A 27,086-nucleotide genomic window follows, 5' to 3' on the forward strand; every position below is an offset into this window, starting at 1 on the left:
TTGCGTTAAAGTATTTGCGCAAGTGAGCGTCTATACTGGCATGTGCCTTTGCACAAGAGCATCTGTGCCAGTGTAGATACTCTCTTGCACAAGAAAACTCCGATGGCCATTTTAACAATCAGGCTTTCTTGCGCAAGAAATTAACGTTACTGTCTACACTGGCCCTCTTGCGCAAGAATACTTGCCCAAGAGGGCTTATCCCTGAGCGGGAGCGTCAGAGTATTTGTGCAAGAACCACTGATTTTGTACATTACAAAGTCGGTGTTCTTGTGCAAATACTTGCAGCCAGTGTAGACAGGCAGCTGCTTTTGTGCATAATCATGCCAGTCTAGATGCAGCCTACGTGTTTTTGTGGCAGAAAATATGCTAATGAGGGACTCATTAGCACCAGTTGTGACCTCATTACCATATTTTCTGATGTTTTTTGCACAAGGGGTTTTTGTGCAAAAAGCAGTGTAGCCCCTCCCGTTTTGTGCAAAACAGGTGTTTTGCACAAGATCCTTATGCCTGTCCTGGAGAGGCATAAGGGTCTTGCGCAAAACAGAAGCAGCTACACTGCTTCTTTTTGCGCAAAAACCCCTTGCACAAAAAGAAATGGCAGAAAATATTGTAATGATGTCACAACTCATGCTAATGAGTCCCTGAGCATATTTTCTGCCACAAAAATGTGTAGTGTAGACATAGCCCAGTATGCCTAGATTGTTTTCTTCTCTTTAAATGAACCTCCTAACTGCCATTATTATTGTCTTTCATTGCAAACATATCTTAAAGGAACTTTAAATGTGTTCATAAAAGAAATTCACTCTTATCTAGAATATTGCATACATAATCTCAGTAAGGAAACTTAAAAAAAAATCAGTTAAGACCCTTGTAAAACTAAAGTATTAGTTGATTTCAGATTTGTGTGTGTTGCTATAAAAGGAAATGTTTTTAAAATAAAGCTTTGCAGATAATTTGTACATGTGAACTGATTTCATTGAAAAAAATCTGACAGTTTTAAAGCATCTAATATGTGCACAAAACATAAGATGTTTCCAACTCATCTGAAGAAGTGGGGTTTGCCCATGAAAGCTCATGATACTATATATATTTTTGTTAGTCTCTGAGGTGCCACAGAACTACTTGTTTTTAAAGTTACAGACTAACACAGCTACACCTCTGAGAATTTTTATTTCGTGCATGTGCACTAACCATTCAGAATTGGCTACTGCTTATTTAGTATTAGTGGCTATTGTACACCATGCATTTTGTTTCTAATATTCATGAACAGAATGCAGCATAATACCTTAGATAATTAATATAATGGATAACTAACTCCATGTTTATTGACATAATACAATAAATTAAAATATTTTCACTACAGAAAAAAAAATCTCAAAATTGTTAGTCCTCCATTGCCTTAAATTACTGATATGTACTTTCAATCTTAACTCCACCTTCAGGTAATTTTTGCTTGAACATGTAATGAGAATGAAGAAACTAGTTTGTAGTACAGTGGTAAAGTGGATTATTAAACTCACACATGGCACCATTGTTCTGCATTTACTGATACAGTTTTCCTATATACATCACTTTGGTGTAAGGAGGTAGCTTGCTCCTTTACCAGTATGCATGCTGGGTGGGATGGCTACTCATGCTGAACTACTCATGCTGTTAATTTAGAGCCTTGTAAAGCAGTGTTCTTAAACTGTGTTCCAGTATGCCGCGAGGCGGTCAGAGGTGTGCTGCGGAAAATGACAGAGTTCAAAATGGCCACCCTCAAAGGGGCAGATGACTTTTTTCTTCTCAATAACTCTCTCTTCCCCCTCCCCCTTTTTTTCCCCCCTCAGCAAAAAATCCTTGGTGTTCCTCATAAAAAAATATATATATTATTTGGTGTTCCTCGGTCTTAAGTTTAAGAAACACTGTTGTAAAGAGTACCAATTCCCATAAAAATGCCCTGAGAAGATCACTGCTCAACAGAGGCAGCCATGAATATAAGCTTGCTTGTGGGATTGGATGGAGAACAGTCCTGAACACATTGCAATGCCATTGTATAAATCAATGGAGCACCTTCACCTAAAATACTCTTCAGTTATCATCATGTCTTTAAAAATGGTAAAGCAGAAATAGAGGCAGATGAGAATGGTAAAGGGATATGGCAAAGATATAGAAAATAAATAATAAAGAGAAGGTTATTGGGCACTTCTATTCTCAATAAAAGAAAGAGGCAAGTCAATGAATGTGAAATGCAGCTAGTTTGAAACTGACAAAAAGACAAGCTTTATGCAACATTTAAACAATTTGTGGCATTTGTTGCCACTGGATAGTTTTGAGGCCATAAGTTTAGGAGGAATCCAAAAAGGATTGGATGCTTACATGGACAATAAAGACATTCAGAGTTAACACTTCATGTACATCAAAAGCTGAGTATGGGACACTTCCAGCCCACTCAATTAGTCTCATTAGCAGGGCTCGATGATCACAGCGAAAGCCAGTCGCCAGCCCCGCACTGTGCATGTGCGAGACCCGCACTGCACCTGTGCTGACCGCTGGTGAACGGGGTGACCGGCTGAAATCTACTCACCATGGGCAAATAGATTAGTGTATTTGTTGAGCCCTGCTCATTAGTACCAGCACTACAACTGACAGGTACTTCTTTTCCTCTCTCTCTCTCTATCTCCCTTCTTTTTCTGTTATAAATTCTGGGTTCCCTTTTTTCCCCCCACACTAGCTCATCTGAAGAAGTGGGTTTTGCTCACAAAAGCTCATGATTGATATATATAGTCTCTAATGTGCCACAGGACTACTTGTTGGTTTTACAAATTGAAACTGCATTGAAGAGGAATGTGAACCCTCAAGTGTCAGGGCAAAAGCCAAACTCGCCGTCGATATTAGGAAGAAATTTTCCAGGCTCACAGGTTATTCCATCATGCATACTGGGGAAGTTCTGGCACCTTCCTCTGCAACCTCTTGTGCTGGCCAAGACTGGAGCTCTGGTACAACTAGTTTGGTTACTGAGCTGATCTGGTATAGCTAATTCTGGGCTCCTAGTAGTTCACCACTGATCAAGGGTCTGATTTAGGTTGTCATCCTCAACAGAGAGGCCAAGGATGAAATGGGTAGGGAAAATGAACATTATAGAGGCTCTCCTAGAGTTCCAGCATATTGGCCCAGCATTTTGGGGTAACCTTGTGTTACCTCTGGAAGACCTGATCTGTTCACCATCAGACTATTTCCATTCCCTGCTCATCATCCGCATTTGGGCAGAATTGCTCTAGACAGCACCACTGAATCCTTGAACTTTTTCTTGGTGCATGGGCTAGACTTTTCTTTTCAGCACTCCCTTCTGGATCCCTTGTCTTTTTACCTTTTTACCAGTACCCTGTATTTGTTGTCTTTAGCTACATCAGCATTCAAATGTTACTTGTATTTTTATGGTCCCTCCTCTGCATTGATTCCATTCATCTCCAGGCCCTTTTAGAGGTCCAGAGAAGTCCTAGCCACTTTAAGCTTTTGAGGCTCCTAGCCATAATAAAAATAAAAATGACACATGAAAACAAAATAAGGCACTGAAAAAGAATGAGACATTATTTTATTTATTATTTAACAGTGCTTTTCTAGCCTTTCACAACTCTTATATACTCAAATTTGCAGCTCTGAGCTGAGAGTGTGTCACATATTGGTCCAATATGGATGTGCATAAAAACAAATTGTGAAACTTATCAAATGTCAAAAAAACAAACAAGTGTCTAAATTTTAGGCCCCCTTTGAGCTTGAGGCCCAGGCCAAATGGCCTTCCCACCCACCTCCTTCTGATTGGCCCTGTCCATCTCACAAGGATCAGCTACACTAGCAACTTGTGAAAGCACCCAGTTCATCAAGAAGAGCAAAGATGTCCACAAAAAGAAAGGAAATTAGGAGGAATGGCTGGGATGTCTCCCTCTTTTATTCCTCCCTCAGATCAGTTTAAAACAGAAGTGTCACTTCAGCATGTCTTTCTGTCTGTTTCACAAGTTAGTTACTAAACACGTCAGATTAAGGCTCGAACAACTCAGCTGCAGGGGAAATCCCCAATTTGTAAGGTAGCCTGGGTGAGCTCTGATGGTATTTCTCAGGTACTCCCTGGAGCAACGCTGGCTACCTCCCTGCCAACTCAGGTTTGGCCCCACAGCCTCCCTACCATATTAGAGGGGCTTTGCAAGACAGGGCACTGCAAAGAGTGTCAGCCTAGGGGATCTAGCTGGGAGAAGGGTGGTGGGGTTTGCCTACGACCCACTGATAGGTTAATCTGGCCCTAGTTACTAGTAAACACCCTGAAGCTATGGTACATGCCTGCTGGAGACCAGATGTGTAGTGTTATGAATAACTTAGAAAATATTTATTAACCAAATAGGGAATTCACTTTAAAGGGATACTGCCAAGTTAAAAATCATATACAAATATCTTTATAAAGATCCTTACCTGTGTGTCACTAACACCACCTGGAATTATTTACATCAGAAAATACCTTGTAAATATAGAATTAAATCCTCAGCTGGTATAAATTCACACAGTCCTATGACAATGGCTGGAACTAGGTCAATTTACATCAGCTAAGTGTCTAGTCCCCAATTTACTTTTCACCATCATTCACTTTACCAGTCCGCAGTAGTGTAATTCACATTCTGCTGATTATGGTACCTGTAATTTCTATTCTAGCAGGTTATTAGCCTTCACACATCATTGTGGATTGATGTCTGTATGCCTGGCTTCTCAGCAAAGAATTCAGAGCAGAGCACTGAGGAGAGGGGGTATGTCTACACTACCCCGCTAGTTCGAACTAGCAGGGTAATGTAGGCATACCGCACTTGCAAATGAAGCCCGGGATTTGAATTTCCTGGGCTTCATTTGCATAAGCGGGGCGCCGCCATATTTAAAATGGAATGAGGAGTAACGGTAGTTCAAACTAGGAAGCCTAGTTCGAACTACCTAGTTCGTGCCCCGTGTAGCCGCGCTGCACAGGGTTTGAACGAGCGGGGTTTTAAAATTGCGGCGCCCCGCTTATGCGAATGAAGCCCGGGAAATTCAAATCCCGGGCTTCATTTGCAAGTGCGGTATGCCTACATTACCCTCCTAGTTCGAACTAGGAGGGTAGTGTAGACATACCCAGGTTTCCTTATTAAGGCTTAATTTCTTTTATAAAAGAGGCACAGAACACCTGCTAGTTTAACTAGGCAGTATTATGAATATTTGTGTCAAATTACTGTGGCCACTCTTAAAACTTGTCATTCATAGGACTTTCAGAAGAGCAGTGTGTGCTGAAAATGGGTAACTAACCCAATGTGAGGGAACCACCAATCCAGCAAACCAGCACAAATGTTTTAGTCTGTCTTCCATCTATCCCTCAACTGCGCTGCATGGTTTATTTGTAAGTGAACCAAATTATGGATGATCCAGAATAGTTATACTTGGAGAGAGTCCATAGTGTTCCTTCCCTTCTCAGGTTTCAATTCAGCAAGGCACTTAAGTATGTAACTGACTTTGAGCATGTAAATTATCCTATTGAAATCAAACAGGGGGCAGGGGAGAGAGAAATGGCATGAATGGGGAGGGAGAAGGCTATTGATATCAATGGCACTGCCTACCTTACTGAACCTGAGCCTTAGTGCTGACACAGTGGAGGCAATTATGATGAGCTACAGGGAAGCAGCCCCAAGGATCGGTTCTAGGGCTGGTTTTGTTGAACATCTTTATTAATGACCTGGATGAGGGGATGGATTGTACCCTCAGCAAGTTTGCGGATGACACTAAGCTAGGGGGAGAGGTAGATACACTGGAGAGCAGGGATAGGATCCAGAGAGACCTAGATAGATTAGCGGATTGGGCCAAAAGAAATCTGATGAGGTTCAACAAGGACAAGTGTAGAGCCCTGCACTTGGGACAGAAAAATCCCAAGCATTGTTACAGGCTGGAGACTAACTGGCTAAGTAGCAGTTCAGCAGAAAAGGACCTGGGAATTACAGTGGATGAAAAATGGATCTGAGTCAACAGTGTGCCCTTGTTGCCAAGAAGGCGAATGGCATATTAGGTTGCATTAGGAGGAGCATTTCCAGCAGATCTAGAGAAGTGATTATTCCTTTTTATTTAGCTCTGGTGAGGCCACATCTGGAGTATTGTGTCCATTTCTGGGCCCTCCACAATAGGAAGGATGTGGACGCATTGGAGAGGGTCCAGAGGAGGGCAGCCAAAATGATTAGGGGGCTGGAGCACATGACCTATGAGGAGAGGCTGAGAGATTTGGGTTTGTTTAGTCTGCAGAAGAGAAGAGTGAGATGGAATTTGATAGCAGCCTTCAACATCCTGAAGAGAGGTTCCAAAGAGGATGGAGAAGGGCTATTCACAGTAGTGACAGAACAAGGAGCAATGGGCTCAAGTTACAATGGGGGAGGTCTAAGTTGGATATTAGGAAAAACTATTTCCTTAGGAGGGTGGTGAAGTACTGGAATGGGTTACCTACGGAGATGGTGGAATCTCTATCCCTAAAGGTTTTTAAATCTCAGCTTTACAAAGCCCTGGCTGGGTTGATGTAGTTGGGGTTGGTCCTGCTTTGGGCAGGGGGCTGAACTTGATGACCTCCTGAGGTCTCTTCCAGCTCTATGATTCTATGAAGTGTTTACATTTTTACAATGTTATAGATATTGTTAAACTAAATTCATGCATTTATTTCATTAGGTGTGAAAGGTTTTTTTTTTTTTTTTTAAATTACATTTGGAGCCTAACTTAGTTTTACATTCATTTTGTGTTTACTTTCTAGTATATTACATTTTTAGTTGGAGGAATTCTATTTTGACTTCCTGCACAGAATTACTATGTGTGGCTGTGGCACCCTGAACCTCAAAGCAGCACCCTGGAGCCCCATATTATATATTGCATACAAAGAATGTCATGATCTTTTGAACCCTATTGTTCTACCCAAATATGTATATGGCTCATGTGCATGAAGTTGAGATTTTGCTGTATGGTTGTTACTGAAACATGTTGTCAATTTGAGAGTTGTCCACTGTCAATTCTGCAGTGACAACAAAGGAGGGAGATCCACCACCAGGAGGGTGATAAACAACCATTAATCAGCAAGGGAGTTGTAAACAAAGGATTTACAAGGTTGTAATAAGGCTGTGCAAACATCACACAATGGGGGATCGCTCACTTTGGTCTCAGCAAAGCCCACCGCAAAGCCCACCGGCATACGTCTGGGCTAGAGTTTTCCAGGCACGTGGAATCAGGATATAAAATAGGGGACAGTGGCATCATGCTTTTACCTTTCTCCTCCCCACCTACTGTGGAAGCAACAAAAAGGATGGGAAGACATGAATGGAGGAGATTGGTCCCAGACTTAGAGGGAAGCCTGGGTGTTAAAAATTGATACCCACTTGCAACATCCAGTGGGATGAGAAACCACTTGATCTAAATACTGCCTAGTGAAATAAGGGTTAAGATTTAGACTTCACATTTATCTTTTATTTTCTTTGGCAACTATTACTGACCTTTTGTGCCCACCACTTATAATCACTTATACTCTTTCTGTAGTTGATATATCTTTTACATTTTACGTAAAACAGTGTGTTTTGGTTGAAGTGCTTGGGAAATCTCAGAGCAGTTTGCAAAAGCTAGAGTGTGTCTTCTCCACCTATCAAGGGAAGGGAAGGGCTGCTGATGGTGGGGGGGGAGCAGCAAAAGGGAAACGGACAGAATATTGACCCCTTAAAATTGCCACCAGAACCCCAAGGGTCACAGCCTGGGTAGCGCTGAAGGGCGGGCAGAGGGGTGCTAGTCCCTAGCCCCACCCCTTTATGCCCAAGAACCCACCCCTTCAAGGGCCCAGAGCTCCAGAGTTCCAGCAATTCTGTTGGACACTCCAAGAAGGGATGGACTGGGAATAAACTTACACAGGTCAGACTTCTGTTCATGGCAATGTGGTATATTTTGGAAATGCAAAGCTGGGGGTTTGAGAGATTTGCTTGTGTTTTTCTGTGTGACTCATGAGTGGCTCAGGAGCATTCATGCAATCTAGCTGAGCGTGGGGCTCCACATGCTGTTTTGCTAGGTGATAACAGCACCTGATGGGCCTTACAAACTTAGCAAAGCATTGTGAGAGACAGCCCAGGCTGGAGAATTATGGCACCCCACTTTCAGGGATCTCATCTGGACATCACCTCATGCTGCAGTGCACTAATTCAGATTGCTATGCAGAACACTATGGTACAGTAGAAGTGCCCTGCTTCAGAGATGTTGAATGACTTTTGTATCAATGTTTAGATTATCTGTGAGTTGAATTCTTTGAACAAAAAGCAATCTGGGTGCCATAAATTCTCATCATCAACCTTCATGAAGGGACTTCTCTCTCATAAATTAGGTGAATTGTCAGGTCAAATGTTCCCAAGAGAAACTGGGACACCAATTACAATGAAAGCCACAGTCGGCACATGCTGACCTATGGCAGTACTTCCAGCATTTATTTTATATGTGTGACACCCAAACTTCAAAGAATATATTGTTACAATGAATAAAAGACTGAACAAAGGGGTGGGGCAGGAGAATAGAAAATTGTTTTATATTTGCTAGACAGGCAGCAGGTTATGATGTCAAAAATAATCATTGTAAGATATGAAGCTACTTAAAATGCAAGGGGGGTTGCTTTTAGTTATTTTGCTTTGGGGTCATCATATTTTAGGAATGGATTTTTTTACTAATTCACTAAGGTGAGAATATCTAAAGTATCTAAAAGGAGAAAAAAATGTTCTCCTTGACCTCTTATGATAGGACAAGAAGCAATGGGCTTAGCTTGCAGCAAGGGAGGTTTACATTGGACATTAGGAAAAACGTCCTAACTGTTAGGGTGGTTAAATACTGGAATAAAATGCCTAGGGAAATTGTGGAATCTCACTAGATGGTGCTTGGTCCTGCTATGATGGCAGGGGACTGGACTTCATAACCTCTCGAGGTCCCTTCCAGTTCTAGTGTTCTATGACTATTTCTAATGAAAGCAGGAGTAATTTTTTAGCTATTCTGAGAGGTGAAAATTGATCCTAATCAGAAATAAATGTATTTAGTATCTTTTTAAAGAAACAACTAAACTGGTTCAAGCTCCACCCACAATTTTAGAATAAACACCACATACATGGGTGCCCGTAAGAGGCAGAACCTATCAGAGGATGTAGAAGACAGGTCTGTGGGCATTCTGGCTGGAGAGTCAGGATGATGATTTGGCATCAGAGGCTAATGGGCAGGTCAGGAGCCAGCTATCAGAGTCGAAGGTTGGAGCCAGGGTCAGACAGGAAACAGGAGCCAAAGCTCACAACTGGAAACCAAAGAGCCATAGCTTAGGGTTGGAGCTCAGGGACCAGAATGAGGCTGAGGGCAGGAGCCAGGAACAGGGCAGGGACAAAGTCAGGCACCAGAGATGAGGCAAGAAGTCAGATAGCAGATAGCTAGTATTGTAGCAGCCAGAAACCTGGATCCACCTTGTTTCAAAGACAACTTCCTGTGTCTCTTAAATGGTGTATCTAGCCAAGTCAGGGGCTTTGGAGTTCCACCAACCAGGTCCAGGGGTGGTATCTTTCATGGAGCATAAGGCCTTAGGAGTAAGAATTCGATAGCCACTACTAGAGCTCTTCGTAGTGGTGTGGATATGGGAGGGATGCATAGGCCCAGGGTCAGGCCCCACTGATCTTTAGAGAAAATCTCCCACTCACAAGCACTTCATGACTGTGTACAAACATGGGAAATCTTTACTGGGTAAGGGAGCATAGTCATAAACTCAGGAAAAGCCAGTAACCAAATATATATGCAAAAAAAGAAGAAAACACCCATCCCTCCTTCCAATAATGTTGTCAGTTGTCTTTCTAGCTCCCTATCCAGCCAACCTTGAGAGTGTCCCACAGCTGATAATTACTTGGTCATACCATCCCAAACACCATTCATTTTCTGAATAGCAACTAGCAATAATCCTCTAAGTGTCTAATTGTAGGTCTGTCTCCATCCCTTAGTGTTGAGCAGCTGCAGTGCCAGGGACCACCCTACAGGCTGCCAGAGCAGCAGTGTCCCGGACACCCTTCATCCCCACAACAGTTAAGATTTAGTGAGAAGTATTTATAGTGAAAGTCGTGAACTGGTCACAGTCCATGAATTTTTGTTTATTACTAATGACTGATCCATGACTTTTACTAAAAATATCCATGACTAAATCTTAGCCCTACTCATGACTAGATAAACTACAGCGCTCAGTGAGACTGATGGCTGGTAAATTCACAACATTACCATGACTAAAGATAAATTAATTACAAATACCCACTGATGATAAAGGGAGTTTTGGGTTGAGTAGCAGGAAGTTGCTACAATTTGTGAGTCATGGGTGGCAATTTCATTTTGAGGGAAATGTAGATCAAAGTCTTTGTGTGAGGCGGGAATTTAAACATGTGAACAGTTCCACTGATGGGGAAGGAGCACAGGGAGCAGTTGCTAGTCCAGGGCCTAGCGATTCAGAGGAGTGTGGGGCTCTGGCCTCCACTGCTGCAACAGCAGCAGCAGTGGTGGCTGGATTAGGGTCCCTGGAACAATTTGTCTAGAGGGAGTGCTGAGAGCCATTGAACCAAACTGTAAACCCTGTATAAGATGTTTCAGAGGGGTGACCGTGTTAGTCTATAAATAAAAAAAACTTAAACAAAAACAAATAGTTCTGCAGTTAGAGACTAACAAAAATGTAGATGGTATCATGAGCTTTTGTGGGTACAATCCTCTTCCTCAGATGAATGGAATTAAGAGGTCCAGGGTATAAATAAATAGCAGAGAAAGAGAGAGGATGTGGAGGGGAAGAGAAGGAAAAAATGGGGGGGAAATATTGTCAATTAGCATGTCCATGCTAAATGAGGCTATTAGCACCAGGCTGTAAGTACCTGGTGCTTAGCATTTGATGTCATTAGGGTGTGGCATGGAGCAGCTCATCCAGGTTAGGTCTTTGTTCAGACCTCGATTCCAGGTGTCAAACTTGTAAATGAAACCAGATTCTGCAGCTTCTCTCAAGCTGGTTTCTGAAATTGCTTCTGTAAAAGTATAGTCACTTTTAGATCCATTAATGAGTGCCCAGGGAAAGTTAAAATGTTCCCCAACAGGTTTCTGTGTGTTACCATTTTGAATATCTGATTTGTGTCCATTACTGGACCTGATTTGGATAGGCGGCTACAGTCCATAGCCTAATAACATAAAAAGCCAAGCACCGGGTACTTAGAGCCCACTCTATTAGCCCCAGGTGAGGGAGGCATAGAGGTTAGGAGTCCATGGGTGGAATACCAGGGAGGGGGCATTCAAGAGTGAGAGAGAGAGAATAAAGCTGGGGCAACTGCGAGCCCAATATCCAGAAGCAGGATTAACAAAAAGTGTTATGTCACATGGGGAGGAGCTGGAGACAGAGGACTTTGGCAGAGGAAGGGATGGGGGGGAAGAGGGAGGACTTGCAGTTACAGAGAAAATGGGAGACGAGGATAGGTGGCAGGCAAACCTTGAATTGGTTGTTTGTCTATTTTACTACCCCCTGGGCTAGAGAAGGGCAAGTGGCCACTTCCTGATCTTGGGGCAGATTAATGTGTTTTTTCCAGAAACATGCAATGCAGATGTTTGGAACTGACAGGAAAAAAACCTTATCCAGTGAGGGGAAAGAAATGGTGCCAGCAGGTAGACTTTGGCTGTTTCCTGGATCATGAGGTTGCAGGAGATTGTGGGAGAGCAAAGGAGTTCAGTGGGCTGGTCATGACATGGTAGTTGCTGACTAATGGGAGAGGTTGTCTGTGATGACTTCATGTTTTGCTCAGATGGAAGCAATATCTTGCTGTTGACTAAGGCAATGTCTACACTCACACTTGATCGACAAAACTTTTGCCTCTCACAGGTGCTTGGACAAAAATCCCAAGAACGACAGCATTTTGCCACAGTTAGTGAAAGTGTGAATGCCACACTGTTGGCAGGAGCACTCTCCTGCCGACAAAGCGAAACCCCTTCGTTGGGGGGGGAAGTATTTTCCCAGCAAAAGTGCCGACAAGCAGCATTAACACTAGCCTTGTTGCATAGTGTAGACCTCCCTAAGAGGTTGAGATCTACTGGCCACTGCAGAGATTCACTCAGGCATCAATGATGTGGGGCTCGCTCTTGGTGTGCATCTCAGACTGTGCGTGAGAGCACATTTGGACCACATCTGTGGCAATTTTCTCTGATTCGGATGAGCAGTAGAATAACTGCTTCAGAGGCCATATGAAAGCTATTATGTGCTGAAAGAATATTAATCAGGAAATGGAGGGTTTGTGGCTGACCAGAAAATGTGCATTGTATGAATGTGACAGAGTGCTGAGAGTCAGCAGCTTACTCAACACTTTGGTTGCATAGACACTAATTCCCTGATTGAAGGACAGAAGATTAATTAATCAGACTGTGGATGAAGTGGTCAATTATCCCATCAGCTAAGAAGGTCATTAGAAAGTACAGGAAGGAAGTGCTGAAGGAAGAGAGAGGGCTAAAGGAGCCCAAAGATAGTAGGTCTCTGGGTGGTGACATTGCTCTGTCTCTCTGGAGAAAGGAGTGATGATTGAAGGACACGCCAGGTAGAAGTGTGCAGCGCCAGGGATTGTGATGGTGGTTTGGCAGAAGTACATAAATAAAAATCTCACGGCAGTGTTGGCGCTCATGAGGCAGCTAAGATGGCTTGTGAGAACCCCCGGGTGGGAAAAGAGCTGGCCCTGTGACACTGACACAGAAACATAAAAGCTCTGACACTGCTGTGTTTCTTGGAGATGTTGGACAGGGGTCAGAAGAGCTTTCTCTCAAACATAAAAGCTCCCCGTGCTTGGGAACAGACACCCTGTCTGGGATTTCTCTCTCCACAAATTTCACCCTCCAAGCGTTTTGAAACACAACCAGAACCAGCATTCCACTGTAGCGTCTGTATGTGTCTGCACTGCTGCAGACAGTGCAACTAGCACACCATCACCCTGTTCTTCCTGTCCTGACCCCCCGCTCCCATCATTTGGTCCTTGGGTCCATTTGTCCATTCCCAAACAGGTACTTGGAAAATGGGCCCAGAGCATCCACTATCCCATCCTGTGGAGTGGGGTGATCTGGGGCTTGAAACTCCAGAGCATTCTTCCAGGATGGCAAGACCCTGTGCTGCCATTCACTGCCACACCCTCATTTTCTTCCTCAAGCTTCACAGTGAGATCTTTGAGTTGCTGGAGGATATCATATGAGAGGAAGGGCTCTGAGTCAAACACTGGTGCGAGCTCCTACTAGCAGCGGCATTATTGGACCTGTTGTTTGAGTCGTTGGCTTTACAATACATGGTCTTGGGATGTTTGATCCATTTCCTGTACTGTTCCGACTCCGTTGGATGCCCTGTTCTGCCAGACTCTGTGAGTTTCTTATAAAAGTGAATGTTCTGAGAGGTCCCACTAAAGCTGTGCTCCTGGGTATGTTCACATGAGATATTAACCAACCCTAGATGTGGTGTGGTTCTCCCGCCAGCTGTCCATATAGTCAGTGCTTGACATTTTCAAATGCTGGACAGGCTGAGCTGCAGCAAGTTGAGCACAAAAACCAATCCATGTGCATAAGGAAGAGTTAAACAATGAACTAGAATCTATAAACAGTGCCTATCTTCCGATCTATAAAGAACAAGTGGAAGAAAGCGAGGAAAACCAAAATCTGGAAGATATAGGAGAAGGAACTGTTGGAAAGACAGTGAAGGCTATGTAGACTCGAGAGGAGGTGACTGCATAGTAGGTAAAGGGATCATACCCAGTCAAGTTTCATCACATCCCTGTACACATGTCTAAAAGCATTCAGAGCTTTTGATAAATGGACAGGGGGAAAGCCTGCAGTTCAACACAAGCTAGATGTGTAGACTTAGTTGTCCTTCACTCCAAGCACTGCATGGGAGTCTGATGTTATAGGGGTAGGGGAAGTAACAGCAGTAGCAACATTTATATATCAGGGAGTGAAGACTACAGAGAGATGTGCTCCCTGTTAGTGGTGAGGGAGCCTGCATACAGTAGCAAGCAGGAGGCCAAGTTGTGGGGGAGGGGGTGCAGTAAATGGATCAGGGGTATGACTGAGAAGATGTTCTAAAGCAGGGCTGGTGGGCCCAACTGACCATGGATGAAGCCAGCTGGCACATAATGTAAGTTTGCAAAACATGGTATGTACAACTGCCAACAAGACTGTCAACAGCAGTCTTTTCCTGTTCAAAAAACTAGAAAATTCAATGGCAAAAAGCCAAGTTAACAGAGAGGTAGGGTTGGTTGATGGTAGGTTGTCCCCTTGCAGAAATATGAGAGGATGCTAATGTTTTCAATGATAGGTAAGTGAAAGTGCAGATTGTGATGGTAACTTGTGTTGTAAGGGAATTGAAAAGGCTGCGAAGTGGTTCTTAAATTCTACATGTGTGGTGTTCATTCTGGGGAGCTGGCTAAGTGTGTGAGGATATGCCAGGATCTGGAAGCTTCTGAATCTTACAGGGCTAAAGGCCAGTGTAAATATGTACTGTATGTGTATTGGGGCATTGCTCAAAGAGGGTAGAAGGTGGCCTAGGCAGCATTTTTTTAATCCTTTAATTGTATTAGATGGGTGACAATGAGTGGATTTTAAAAGCAAGAGAGCTTCAGTACATTAGCAAGCAGAAGAGCTTGTACAACTGTACCATTGTCAAAGCAAAAGTATGTGTGTTAACAGGGCACAGTGGAGCATGAGCATCCTTAATAGAGTATTTCCTGGTTTTCAGAGGTTTTAGTTTTGCTCAACTCATTGTTCTGCAAGGTGACAATGTACTACAAAGCAATCTTACACCTGCATTAATGTATTTTTTGCCATTGAATGCTGTCTACCATGACTAGCATCACAGCAATATATATTTTTAACTATAATGCTGTAATCTGGGGGCAGATGCTGAGTTAAAATTAATAGAAGATAAAAACAGTCAGTACCACCTTTGGAATGAGTTCCTTAATTATTGCCGTTAGCAATATTTCCAAGCAATTTTGTTGTTCCGGCAGTGATTATGAATAAAAGCAAAAAATAATTATGCTTTTATTAATATGGTAACAATCCTGGGGCTAAATTCTACTTTTCTGCATTGGGATTTTGGGGTGCAGAAAAAATAAAGGCTCACTCAATCCCTCACTACACAGCTCACATGACGTAACTCAATTAATTGATTTTTAAAAGTAATAGCAATGATGACAACCTTGGGGGAATAAAGTGGCATTTCAAGTTTTCATTGCATAATGAGTAAGATTTAGTATGAAACTCTGCCACAATATTTGGTAATCTGCTCAGATTACATGGAAATCTCCTGAATTTGGAAAAAAGACACATTTTGTCCAAGAGAAAAAGCAAATGTGTGATGAACATTTATACCACCTCTATGTCCCCTTTGTACAGATGGGGCAATCAGGACATAGAAATTCAATTACCTGCCAAAAGTTACACAGGAAGTCTGTGGCAGAGCCTTGAATTAAATCAATATGCCCTGATTCCCAGCCTTGGGCCTTAAGCAGAAGACCACTGCAGTGGAAGATGATGTTTTATTATATATAGTATGGTTGGAGCAGTGTCAGTCCCAAGACACTGGGGCTACGTCTACACTGGCCCCTCTTCCGGAAGGGGCATGTAAATTTCACTAGTCGTCGTAGGGAAATCCGCGGGGGATTTAAATATCCCCCGCGGCATTTAAATAAAAATGTCCGCCGCTTTTTTCCGGCTTTTAAAAAAGCCGGAAAAGAGCGTCTAGACTGGCCCCGATCCTCCGGAAAAAGTGCCCTTTTCCGGAGGCTCTTATTCTTACTTCAAAGTAGGAATAAGATCCTCTGGAAAAGGACACTTTTTCCGGAGGATCGGGGCCAGTCTAGACGCTCTTTTCCGGCTTTTTTAAAAGCCGGAAAAAAGCGGCGGACATTTTTATTTAAATGCCGCGGGGGATATTTAAATCCCCCGCGGATTTCCCTACGACGACTAGTGAAATTTACATGCCCCTTCCGGAAGAGGGGCCAGTGTAGACGTAGCCCAGTTGGGTGGGTAAGCTGATATATTTTATTGGATCCAAGGGAGCTCCTCCATGGCTCCGTGTTCCCAGAAGGGGCAGGAAAGGGCAGAGCTGAGGCAGCCGGCCCTGAGCACTACCCAGACCGCAGTGCCACCCACCCAGTCCTCAGCACTCCCTGGAGCATGCCATGTGATGCCCACACTTGCCCAGGCAGCCCTAAGAGCCACCTGGAATGTGCCATGAAGCACTCCAGTGGTGATTTAAAGGGCCCAGGGGTCTGGGAAGCCACTGCTGCTACTGCTGGGGCAACATTTGGGAGCCTGTCAGGGGATACGCCCCTGACGGGAGTTGCGGCCCCTTCTACTGGCCCGGGCCTCGGACCAGGCCCTTCTCTCAGGGTATATATGGTACTAGAGGCCTAGCCGCTCCGAGAAGCCCCTCCTGTCCTGGGGTTTGATTATCCCGGGCGGGGGGAATGGGGGGGGGGACCCGGGCCCTCCCTCTCCACCAGGTCCCAGCCCAGGGCCCTTTAGGCAGGGCCTATGGCTCCTGCCGGCTCGGTGGGGGATCCAGCCGATACAGGCCGAGCCGCGCTATTGGTCCTTTGCCCTGGGCTGCTTCCTACCGCGCCCCGGTTCCCCTGGGGCCCATTCGCCTCCGAGGCCGAACCTGCCGGGGTTGTGGGCGCGCTCCTGCCGCCCTGGGTCAGCGGCTGCTTTCTCGGTGTCAGGGTCAGGCACGGGCGGCTGCAGAAACACTGGCCAGGCCTGGTCTCCTCCCTCACCCTGCAGTCTTCCTGACTGCAGGGCTCCCTCTGCTTTTATACCCGGCCGCTCCTGGGAGCATGCCCAGCAGGGTCGGAGGGGCGGGGCTTTCTCCGCCAGCTGGGCCTGAGCTACCCCCTGTCCGTCAGTGCGGGGCCTGTCCGCCCTGTCACAGAGCCCCAGGCTCTTTTGAATCACTGGGACCTTGGGCAGTTGCCCCGTTAACATCCCTCTGTCTGTCCCATCTGCCAGCCTGATTGAGCCAATTTCTGTTGGTGAGAGACTTTGAGCTTACACAGAGCTCTTCCTCGGGTCTGGAAAAGGTACTCCCAGCATCACAGCTAAGAGCAAGGTGGAACAGATTATATAGCATAAATCTTGCATTTAGCCATGAAATTATCTCTCTGATGTGTATCATGTGCTTTAAGGGAACAAATTTCTTTGCTGAGCTAACCTTCCTTGCATGAGGCTAACACTGTATGTGATTTTCTGGATGAATAAATAGTTTATTCACTAGAAAAGGCACTTTCAGTTGACCCAAATCTATTTGTACATTTTACACCAATTCAAAGAAGAGTTTGAGCCCCAAGCTAGATTCCTCATGAGACTTAGGCGCCATTTACAACATAGCCAGAAGAGGAGCTAGAGATAGCAGTGTGCCCATTATAGCTTTTGGCTCATTGGTAGGGCACTCAGACCCAGGTTTGAATCTCCACTGTGGGACAGGGTATGGAACCCAGGTCTCCCTGCTGCCCATAGAGTGCCTCATGCCTCTCTTTTAATAAAGAGAAATGCAAAGTGCTCCACTTAGGAAGGAACAATCAGTTCCATACATACAAGATGGGAAGCGACTGTCTAGGAAGGAGCATGGCGGAAAGGGATCTAGGGGTCATAGTGGACCACAAGTTGAATATGAGTCAACAGTGTGATGCTGTTGCAAAAAAAGCAAATATGAATTTAGGTTGTATCAACAGGTGTGTTGTAAGCAAAACTCGTGAAGTCATTCTGCCGCTCTACTCTGCACTAGTTAGGCCTCAGCTGGAGTACTGTGTCCAGTTCTGGGCGCCACATTTCAAGAAAGATGTGGAGAAATTGGAAAGGATACAGAGAAGAGCGACAAGAATGATTAAAGGTCTAGAACATGACCTATGAAGCCAGGCTTCATGAACTGGGCTTGTTTAGTTTGGAAAAAAGAAGATTAAGGGGGGACATGATAGCGGTTTTCAAATATCTAAAAGGGTGTCACAAGGAGGAAGACGAAAATTTGTTCCTCTTGGTTTCTGAGGACAGGACAAGGAGTAATGGGCTTAAAGTGCAGCAGGGGAGGTTTAGATTGGACATTAGGAAAAAATTCCTCACTGTCAGGGTGGTCAAATATTGGAATAAATTGCCAAGGGAGGTGGTGGAATCTCCCTCTCTGGAGATATTTAAGAACAGGTTAGATAGACATCTGTCAGGGATGGTGTAGACGGAGCTTGGTCCTGCCTTGAGGGTGGGGGGCTGGACTCGATGACCTCTTGAGGTCCCTTCCAGTCCTATTATTCTATGATTCTATGATACCAGACTAGAGTGTTGTGGGTGCATTTCTCAGTCTCTCCTATTAAAGTTGTCCATGAGGTCAGAGAGAGAGAATGGTTATAGTCCAGTGCCAGTCCCACTGTTCTATTTAACACATATTTTACAATGTGGAACAACTTCAACAGGAGAGAGAGAGAGAACCAGGCCAGAATACTCAATGTCCTGGTGGTTAAGGCGTTCACCTGGGAGAGGAAAGCTGTCCCGTTCTTCTCATCCCAGCAGAGTGCCCTCACTATTGGGCTAATAGTGATGTGGGCAGCACTACCTGCTCTGGCTGTTTCAAGAATATAGAACATTTTTAATAATGCTCAAAAACTGACATTTTCACTTCATCGAAATTGTTCAGATTCATTCTGGCCCAAACCAATATTTTTAACTAGCAATGAATGAAAAATGAATTATGAAGCAAAAAGACAAAAAGTCAGAGGCAGGGCAAGCAGGAGAGTTAAATCCTCAAACTTTTGTGACTGAGTGTTCAGATAAATGGGTCAAGAATCTAAACCATCTCTGAGTTTGGGCATGGTTTTGCCAAACAAAACTACCTACATTTGCCCATACCTTTATGATTTGACATTACGAAAGTTCTGCTGCTTTCTTCAAAATAATATTGCAAATTTTAAAAATTCTCCTACTGCTGTAATATCACTTTTGACAAATGTATGCTTTGCTGGATCCCAAATTATTGTACTGCTACAAGACAGGTTGCATTTTTGTCTCATTTTTGTGGATTGTCCTTCTCTTCTTTTCAGTTAGAATAATTTGTTATTCAGCTCTTCCAGGACATTCCCACAGTACTAAATATGAAATATTTTGGTATGTAAAATAGGGGCCAATTGCCAACTATGGGGATTTTTTCATGCTAGAAATTAGGCCCTTTAAATGTTGTAAGATAAAATTCATGTTGCAAATTTAATCACACAGATGTTTTGCAGTTTATCTTTTTCTTGGAAAAATACTTTTGTCCCCTCTGCTTAGCTTGATGTCTCTGTTCCATCCTGGCACATGATGACATGGCCTGAATTATGCATGTCTCTGTCTGGACTACAGCAGTGCAATATACTTTGGCAGGAAGCCACCAGCCCTTAGAAAACTTCAGCTAGTGCAGGGTGCTGCAGCATGTCTCAATAACATGAGTTTCAGGAAGCATATCAGATTTGTTTTGTGCTCCCAACTCTGGCTGTCATATTCAAGGTCTCAGTCTTAATTTGGGCCTTGTCTACATGGGAAGACTCAGGCAAGTTAATCAAATTAACAGGTATTAAAGTAGATTAATTAAATGGCATTAAATCCCTGAATAGACACTCATATAGAATTAAAGTGTCCTTATTTCGTTTCACTTTGGAAGAGAATTAAGTTAAATTGAATTAAGGCCACTTGAAATCTGAATGAAATTTTTACCCATAGGTTTAATCGATCCACTTTATATTCACCCCCTTTTGATCATTCAGATTAATTTTCTTGACAATTCCTGTGTACACAAACCCTTAGGAGTGCTCAATGGCCTACACCCAGCATACCTCAAAGATTGCCTAAAGTACCATTATAAAGACCATGCTCCATGACTTTCCCTCTTGGGCACAGTGGCATTTTCTACCATAAGCTCATCTGTGTGGAAGACAGAATATTCTTGTGGAGAAGTCTGAGACTGAAACAAACTCCAACAGAAATTACAGACCATCACAAACTACCGACCACTTCAGGTGCAAGGGGAACTTCTTCAGCTTGCTTTCTCTAACATAAATACATGGCAATGTGCACATAAAATAAAATCCCTAACACAGAATAATCAGGTTTTTTTCCCTGTGGGAAGAAAGCACTGGAGACTGCACTACTAGAAGATGCTCAGATACAGAGCTTCCCATCTATAGGATGGTTCGGAGCAGCTGCTCCAGTTCCTGCACTTTGGGGAGCCCATCGGGCATAGGACAACCTGAGGGATTACCCTGCCACCAGCAGGAGGGGTCAGCAATAGTGGGAGCTGTGAGAAATGGAGCAAACCAGCCCCAGCTTGCCACTCTGCCATTTCCTATCTGGGCCACTCTGCTTCACTGTGGCAGCAGGGAGCAGAATAACCCAGCCCCAGCCTGTTCTGCTCCCCCAAGCGACATGGCTGGGAGCCAGCAAAGCAGCCACTCCACTTCCCACTGCTGCAGTGAGTGCAGGGAGGACCTGAACCCTGCTGCCAGTGCCAGGCCCCCACTAATCCTCCATTAAAGGGTGGAGTCAGGGTGAAGTGGGACCTGGTGTGGGGAAGTGTCCCAAGGGATGGCCCTGCTCAGATTCTATGGCGATGAGTGCAGTGTAAGGACCTATATACCACAGAATGGTACATAGCCGCTTTCATTATTCTTCTCAGGTTTGCCATACTTCATAGCTTATTTCCAAAAGTTTGAAGACTGAAATGTTCAACCTCAAATAATGTGCATTTCAATCTATAGGCAAACTGGATGGAAAAACTTATAACTTGGATTGCAATTTAGTTATGGGTATTTTTAGTAAAAGTCTTGGACCAATCACAGGTAATTAACAAAAATGCATAGCCCCTGACCTGTCCATCACTTATATCTATGGTTAAACCTTGGGGGAGGGCAGCTGCTGCTTGACTGAGACGTCTGAGGTCATTGGCACAGGCTGCTGAAAGCCACGGGCTACAGTTGCTCCATCCAGTTGCTTAGTGACTGTGGCATATGTTCTGGCAGGCTGGCTAGAGACTGCTGCCTGTGGCCACCAGACCAAGTGATGTTCCAGGGGCCACTCTAGCAGCAGATAGTGTAGGTGTCCCAGGGTTCACTTGGGCAGCTGGCCCCAGAGCCAGCTGCTTGAGTGGCCCTGGAGTCGGCCACACCAGCCTTTGCAGAATTCATGCAGGTTACAGAAAGTCACGAAGCCCAACAGTCAGGAGTGAGACATGGACCCCACCATTCATAGCATATTCCAGACACTTATTATCAAAGGGTATGTCTAGACTACATGGCTCCATCAACGGAGCCATGTAAACTAGTTTACCCGGCATAGGCAAAGAAGCAGGGATTTAAATAATCCCCGCTTCATTAAAATAAACATGGCCGTCATGCTGTGCCAACAATCCCTTATGCCTTGTGAAACGAGGTTTACAGGATCGGTCGGCAAAGGCTTCCCCAGCCGACAGATCCGCCAACAGACTGCCGCGCTGTGCCGGATCAGCTGATCATCAGCACAGCACAGCAGCCATGTTTATTTTAATGAAGCGGGGATTATTTAAATCCCTGCTTCTTTGCCTATGCTGGGTAAACTAGTTTACATGGCTCCATCAACGGAGCCATGTAGTCTAGACATACCCAAAGTTAAGGAATCCAGTAGTGGAAAGGATGGCATATCTGCTCTTCAGTCACCCTAATCAGTATTTAATGTCCCACATATAGCCCTAGAGTTGGACATTTCTTCTTATTGCATTACATATTAGCTGCTAGCCTCTTAATAGGTTCTGTTCATCATTTTTCATTGGCTATAAATCATAGAATTATAGGATTTGAAGAGACCTCAGGAGGTCATTGAGTCCAACCTCCTACTAAAAGCAGGACCAATCCCAAATAAATCATACCAGCAGCCAGGGCTATGTCAAGCTGGGATTTAAAAACCTCTAGGAATGGAGATTCCACCACCTCCCTAGGTAACCCATTCCAGTACTTCACCTCCCTCCTAAGGAAATGGTTTTTCCTGATATCTAACCTAGACCTCCTTCACTTCAACTTGATACAATTGCTCTTCATTCTGTCATCTGTCACTACCAGGAATGGCCCGAGGCCAGCTGCAGCAGCTGGCGCCCTAGGCGGGGCAGCGCAATCAACACCCCTGCCTGCACAGCCATCAGGTAGTTGAAGGCTGCTGTCAAATCCCCCCTCACTCTTCTCTTCCATAGATTAAATAAGCTCAAATCCCTCAACTGCTCTTCACAAGTCATGTGCTCCAGCCCCTTAATCATTTTTGTTATCCTCTCTCCAATGCGTCCACATCCTTTCTGTAATGGGCTGGGGGGGGAGAGAATTGGATGCAATACTCCAGATGTGTCTTTACCAGTGCCAAATAAAGGGGAACGATCACTTCTCTAGATCTGCAGGTAGTACTCTGACCAATGCACCCCAATATGCCATTAGCCTTACAGTACATTTATCCAATCCATACTTCTTTAACTTGCTGGCAAGAATACTGTGGGAGACCGTATCAAAAGCTTTGCTAAAGTCAAGGTATATCATGTCCACTGCCTTTCCCATATCTACAGAGCCAGTTACCTTGTCATAGAAGGCAACCAGGTCAGTCAGGCATGACTTGCTCTTGGTGAATCCATGTTGACTATTCCTGATCACTTTCCTCTCTTCCAAGTGCTTCAAAATGGATTCCTTGAGCATCCCCTCCATGATTTTAACAGAGACTGAGAGCCCTACCAAATTCACAGTAAAGTTTGATCAATTTCAGGGTCATAGGATTTTAAAAATTATAAATTTCATTATTTCAGCTATTCAAATCTGAAATTTCTTGGTGTTGTTATTGTAGGGGTTCTGACAATTAGAAATTGTGGGGAGGGGTGTCAAAAGGTTATTGTGAGGGGGCATGTTGTGTTACTGCATGTTGTGTTATTGCCTTCAGAGTTGAGCTGCTGAAGAGCTGCAGCTGTTTGCCAGGGCGCAGCAGCAGCACGTAAGGCTGGCAAGGTATGGTATGGCCACCTTACCTCTGTGCTGCTGCCTCCCTAATCCCCCTTCCCGCTGTACAATAAAAGACACACGTGTTTATTACAACAAGGCCTCTTTATTGAACAAAATGGGTGGTGGGGATGAAATTGAGGTGAGACTGGGGAAAGAAGGTGGGAAAGGGGAGGGGGAAACCTGGGAGGAGGGACCTGGCAGGGGGAGGCAAGGGAAGAAAGGGGGAGGAGAAACTCAGGGCTCAGGGTTGGGGGTCTTGCCGGCCCAACTGTCTCTCAGCACCGCAGGTGTGGGGGCCTTAGCATCCCTGGGGGGATGGGGAGGGTGGGGAGGAAGAAACTGGAGGAGGAGAAGGAGTGGGAGAAGGAGTGGTAGCTAGGGAGGCAGCAGGGGCTAGAGCAGCAGGAGGCAGCAAGCTCTGCTCCAGGATCGATGACCACCTGGGGGCACGGACCATCCTGCCCCCCAGGATGTGGTCCATGGCATCAAAATAGGGGCAGCGATCTGGGTCTGCCCCTGGTTGGGAGCTGCCCCCTGTGGCCCTGGCATAGACTTGCTGCAGCTCCTTTATTTTCATGTGAACCTGCTCCTGGGTTTGCATGTGGCCTTTGGTGGACAGGCTGGCAGCCATCCGCCTGTAGACGGTTGTATTCCTCCGTTTAGTGCGGAGATCATGGATGTTGGAAGTATCCCCCCCCCCCAACCTGAAGTAGGTCCCTGATCTCTGCACTGGATGAGGCAGGCGCCCCCCTTTTTCAGCCCCTGGCAGTCTCCTGGGAACTTACAGACTGGTCCTGGGGAGCGGTGGAGGGCTGGCTGGCACTGGCTGCCTGGCTCATGCTGGGGCCACTGGGTCAGGTGCAGTGACTGCTGGCTCTGGGCTGGCAAACTTGGAGCTGGAACAGGCACTGTGGCCGGAGTCTACCCCTTTAAGGGCTCTGGGGAGAGGGGGAGGGACAGGAGTTTTTTCCTACCAGGGCACCCTGGGAAGGGCTGGAGGCCCCCTATTTCAAAATAAGCATCTACACAGCACTTATTTTGAAATAGCAATTTTGAAATAGGCACTATTCCTGGTGGAATGAGGTTCACCAATTTCAAAATAAGCCCTCGGCTATTTCAATTTAATTTTGAAATAGCGGTTTGGCTGTGTAGACGCTGGTAAAGTTATTTTGAAATAACGGCTGTTATTTTGAAATAACTTTGCTGTGTAGACATACCCTCAGTCAGCGGTCACCACTTTCTGACCTCCCAGCTCTGAAGGCAGCAGTGCAGAAGTAAGAGTGATAATACTGCAGTCCCCCTAAAATAACCTTGCCTTTTCCCTGCAACTCCCTTTGAGGTCAGGATCCCCAGTTTGAAAAATGCTGATCTCCCTGTAAAATCTATATAGTATAGGGTAAACACTCACAGAAGACCAGATTTCACAGAGAGAGACCCGATTTCTTGATCTGTGATATGTTTTAATTTGGTAGAGCCCTTATCATCTAGGATCTGTATAATTAAAAGTTCATCCAAATTTCTTATCTAGTATGATCATACTCTCCAATGATTTGGTGGTGTTTGAGGTCCAGTCACTTCTGTACACAAAAGCAGCACAGTAAGCACATTGCCAAATGTAACTATGTATGAGATGGTGATTAAATTAGATACTGCAAGGAGGGTAAGAAAGATTTATCAATAGCCAGCCGCAGAGAAGTTTCAAACAACTGACAGCCACCGTTAGGATTTTGCAACACAAACAAGCCATGTGTTTTCCAGTGATGTCAAAGATGAAAGAGATTATGACAATTTTCAGCTGTTGCCACTGCAAACCCTTTCACAAATTTATAATTTCACACAAATGAAGGATCGTGAATTTGCCAAACAGGTCTCTGTAGTGCATTCATAGATACTCACATGCATCGCTTATACAGCACAAGACTGTCAGGCTGCAATTATATTTGCTATAATGATTCTGGACCAGGTTGTTTCATGTAATACCATGACACTGCTTTCTGAAGCATTTCCATCAGATAGAGAACATATAGACCTTATGACACACACTTTGGAGATGGGAAATCTGGGTGGATAAATAGTTCAAGATGTACAAAAACTCAATGAAAGGATCTGATTAACTCTTCAGTGATTAGAACCTTTTCACTGTAGAAGGGAAAATATTAACAGCAATAATAATAGGTAAAAGCTTTGAGTCTTTTATTTGTCATTTAAGCTTCAATTTATTACACATTTCTTACTGTTCTCTGCCCTTTTCCCTTTTCTCCCCATCTCATTTGGATATGCTGGTTTCTATTATAAACCTATCTTTGACTTCTTTTTCCCCCAAGGATGACTCCACTTCTGTAGAGTTCCCCTTCTCTGTCTTAATATTTATTAATGAACAGGAATACAAATATTTTATTCACAGATGTCAAATACTTCAACCTCACTCTAGATCTGTGTACCTAGGCTCATCATGTAGTTGAGTCAACTACTTGCATCCCCCACCCCACCAGCTGCCTCTCTGTCAGAGGCAGCAAGGCGTGGGGAGCAGGAGTTGGTGCTGGGGAAGCCGGTTTAAAGGGAAGGCTGCCACGAAACAGCCTTTGTCCACAGTGGGCTCAGGCTCACTGTGGGCAGAGGTTGTTCCGCACTCCGCGGAGTAGCCCCTGGCCACAGTAGGTCCCAGCTCTCTGCTGGGACCCCTCGTGGACAGAGGATGCTTCCGAAGCAGCCTCTGTTCACAAACAGCCCCAGCCATCGCAGACAGGGGCTGCTGCCGGAGCAGCCTCTGTTCATGGCAGCTGGGGCTTGCCACAAACAGAGGCTGCTCTGGCAGCAGCCCCTATTCACAGGGGTCCCAGACTGTAAACAGGGGCTGCTGGACCTGGTGCAAGCTGGGACAGAGCAAGCCCAGCTCAGTCCTGGCTTGTGCCAGGTCCAGGATCTACCCCCACTGCAGCTTTCTAGCTTAAATGTAGTAGGCGCAGGGCTGCCTACCCACCCCTGACCCTTACTACATTTAAACTGCAGAGCCGCCGAGGGAGTAGCTCCCGGAGGCATCCACGCTTATCAACTAATCATGTAGTTGATAGAAATTCTATTGACTACACAATTATCTGATTACTCACTTCCTAAGATTCCTAGTCCATGTGCAGAATGAATTTTGTGATGTGCACCAGTATGGAGATGATGTGGGACACATCACCTCCATATGGGTGCACTTAACAAAATTAATTCTGCATTTGGGTGATCTGTGGTAGTGATGGGGTTTGGAGTGTGGGGGGAGGCTCAGGGTTGGAGGGATGAGGGCTCTGGCTTGGGGTGCAAACTCTGGGGTGGGGCTCTAGATGAAGGGTTTGGGGTACCAGAGAGGCACAGGACTGGGACAGAGGTTTGGTGTGCAGAGGTAAAGACTGGCTGGTGATGTGGACTCTGGAATAGGACTGGGGATGAGGGGTTTAGGGTACAGGCTCCCCTGAGTTTTGGGGTCCCCTTCATTTAAACCTCATTTTATAAGGAGTAAGGGTTCTTTTGAAATAAGGGGTTTCTATAAAAATAACCACGTCTACACAGTGTTTTTTATCTTGAAACAGGGTATTTCAAAATTGCAGCCGGACGCGATTATGCAAATGAAGTGCAGGAAATTCAAATCCGCGCTTCATTTGCAATTTCCCTTTCTGCATTTGCATTCCTCTCTCGGAAGAGGAATGCAATGTAGACATATCCTTATAGAGCACTTTACTTAACTGCTCTTCTTCTCCCCCAATCTCAATTTATAACACTTGCATGTCTTTATTCTCCATATCTCTTTTATTCTGTTTGATTTATATTTCTCCTGCTTCACTTACTCAGTTCTTACTAGTGTTCTTATTTTAATTACTCTCCTCTAAAGCACCAATCCTGCAAGTTGTTCTTCCTGATCAGATTCTTGTGCTTAACCTGGAGCCCTCTTGTCTTCTATGGGGCTCTATGCCAGGACCTCTCCCAGAATGTTAGGAATCATATAGGAAAGGGATAGATGACAGAAAATAGCATCATGCCACA

At 44.8% G+C, this 27,086-nt stretch overlaps 1 long non-coding RNA gene across 3 annotated transcripts in view; it reads right to left on the reverse strand.

Moving 5' to 3' along the window:
• The window catches only part of LOC149524676 (uncharacterized), a 91,934-nt gene that overhangs the window by 19,066 nt on the left and 45,782 nt on the right, over nt 1–27,086 (reverse strand). For 2 of the 3 annotated variants that reach the window (XR_016349166.1, XR_016349164.1), the window contains exon 1: nt 16,709–16,855. The exons of the other annotated variant lie outside the window; for it this stretch is intronic. This is a non-coding gene — a long non-coding RNA (uncharacterized LOC149524676). Of the gene's footprint in view, nt 1–16,708; nt 16,856–27,086 lie in introns of those variants that run through there. 3 annotated transcript variants of the gene reach the window in all.

This window comes from Pelodiscus sinensis, chromosome 3 (genome assembly GCF_052426305.1).
Source record: "Pelodiscus sinensis isolate ZL-2025 chromosome 3, ASM5242630v1, whole genome shotgun sequence".
Taxonomy (NCBI): Eukaryota; Metazoa; Chordata; order Testudines; family Trionychidae; genus Pelodiscus; species Pelodiscus sinensis.